This window comes from Hylobates moloch, unplaced genomic scaffold (assembly GCF_009828535.3).
Source record: "Hylobates moloch isolate HMO894 unplaced genomic scaffold, HMol_V3 SCAFFOLD_12, whole genome shotgun sequence".
NCBI lineage: Eukaryota > Metazoa > Chordata > Mammalia > Primates > Hylobatidae > Hylobates > Hylobates moloch.
The window spans coordinates 98,233,227-98,235,764 of NW_026652287.1; the positions used below are offsets into that span (position 1 = coordinate 98,233,227).

At 37.3% G+C, this 2,538-nt stretch overlaps 1 pseudogene; it reads left to right on the forward strand.

The window, feature by feature from the left end:
- Positions 1-1,017: 1,017 nt before the first annotated feature.
- Positions 1,018-1,741, forward strand: LOC116479585 (SIN3-HDAC complex-associated factor-like; annotated as a pseudogene).
- Positions 1,742-2,538: the final 797 nt, after the last annotated feature.

Here is a 2,538-nt window from a genome sequence, read left to right on the forward strand (position 1 = left end):
GCATGTTCTCACTCATAGGTGGGAATTAAACAATGAGATCACTTGGACACAAGACGGGGAACATCACACACCGGGGCCTGTCGGGGGGTCGGGGGCTAGGGGAGGGATAGCATTAGGAGAAACATCTGATGTAAATCATGAGTTAATGGGTGCAGCAAATCAACATGGCACATGTATACCTACGTATCAAACCTGCACGTTGTGCACATGTACCCTAGAACTTAAAGTATAATAAAATAAAATAAATAAATAAATAAATAGAGTCATATTAAATCAGACAAAAATAAATTTCAGGGAGAAAACATGATGTAATGATAAAATGAATAATTTTTTAAAAAGATATAATAGTCTTATAATATAATAGTCTATAATAACATGGCCTGAAAATACATAAAGCAAAACCAAAGACTCACAAGGAGAAATGAACATATCCATGATCATGGAAGGAAGATTTTAACATCTTACAATACTGAATAAAAATCAAAAAGAAAATAGACACTTAAGTAGTACAATAAACTTTACCAAACAGATTGCAACTTATATTCTACACCAAAAATTAAAGAATGCATTTTATTTTCAAGGACACATGAATAACTTACCAAAAATTTACTAGAGACTTCCTCACAAAGCAAGATTCAACAAATTCAAAACATTGTGCAGCAGACCACATTTTGTGATCAAAGTACTGTAAAATTAGAAACCAATAGTTGAGAAATAGACTCCAAAACCATATATGTTAGAGAAATATTTAATGTCATGTAAATAATTTATAGGTCCACAAATAAATCATAAAGGAAATTATGAATATTCAGACCTGAATAACAATAAAAATATTGCATATCGAAATTGATGGATGCAACTCAATCAGTACTTAAGGGCAATTTAGCCTGAAATGCATTTATTAGATAAGAAGAAAGGTCAAAAGGTAATGGGCCTATTTTTCTAGACAAGGTAGTTGAAGAGGGAGGGCTTACAGAGGGACTGGCCTGGCGTGGCACCTCCGGGACATTGTTTCTTATGGAATGGAGGTTTTGGGAAGACTATTGCCCAGAAAAAAAGATGTTTGGTTTTTCCCAAGCCAAAGATGTACCGAAGTATACAGGGCTGCTGTGTTTGCAGAGCTAAGTCCTCCAGTTCTTGATTCGCTGACAATAAACGCTATGAAAAGGACTTCCAGAGCTCTTTGGGGCTGCATGAGACATCTGCGATGCCTGTGTTCTGCTTGTGAAAAGATGGAAGACGTTGCCAGCAGGATCAAAAAACCCTGGATTCATGTGGCAGATGTAGGGCTGGACCCAGTCTAAAGACTACATTGAAACCAAAGAGAGTGAAAACTGTATCTGGGAACAGGATAAAAAGCAACCAGACCAATAAACTGCAGAAGAAAGGTAAAGATCGCAGTGATGATGTTCAGAGTACCACCTCAAGTGCCTCCTTGTTACAGCAACCAGTCAGACAATGGCTCAGTTATGGAGATGGCTTCTGGTTCTGCCAGAACACCAGGTGTTTTCCTTTTTAGATCTCACAGACTGAAAAAGAAGATATGTAGTGGGATTATTTATAAAGACCATTTTGGGGAAGTCCTCATCAACTCACATCTGTTCAAGCCTTGCCACAGGAATACGAAAGCAACTACCGAGAAATGTAGGGGCAGGGGCCACAGCCTCTGCCCACATCACTCAGGAGTAGAAACGGGGAACAAAAAACAATTCAAACTTTGAAAAGACCACAAAGCAACTAACTGTCCCTCCTATTTTTAACTTGGATACCTGCTACTCTGCCAAAAAACAACTTCTAGAATAGTTTTGAATGGGTTGCTTTCCCCCCAGTCTCACAAATTCTGAAGTCTGTTTCTAGCATCACAAAAAAAAGAATTGTAAATAATATTTAAGATGCTGGATATTTCACAAGAAAGCCGAATGCTGCTATAAGTCTTTTTTAAATACCCTTCTAATGAATGAAACTAGGGGAATTTCAGGGGACAGAGATGGGATTTGTCATATGCTAAATGGTAGGTAGTTTTAATCTTTCTATATTGAGAAGCAGTGGTTGGGGCATTTTTTAAGGTAGCCGGCAACACTTGTTTTCCCTCATGATAATAATTTGTCATAACTCAGTAACATGGACTTGCCCCAGAGGTAGTTGTTAATAATTTTGAAATATTAAGGTCTTGCCAAGGTTCCAACGATTCAAACCTGTGCTACTGATTATTAAGCAGGACAGACTGTGCTTTCTGTTGCAAATACCTTAAAGGAAGAAGTAATTTCTAAATATACAGAAAGGGAAGATGACTGTATATGTTGCATCCTGTGCCACCTCTCTTCATATTAATATTTGATAAAGATTTCAATTTTTATGAAACTTCTAAAGCAGAATCAATGCTCCTCTTGGGGAAATGACAAGTCTTTAGGATAGCCAAGACCCTATATGAACAGTACCAAAGCATTACCACATAATAGAGAACACATTCTATTTAAAATATTGAACTATCAGAGGCCAGGTGTGGTGGCTAACACCTGTAATCCCAAAACTTTGAGA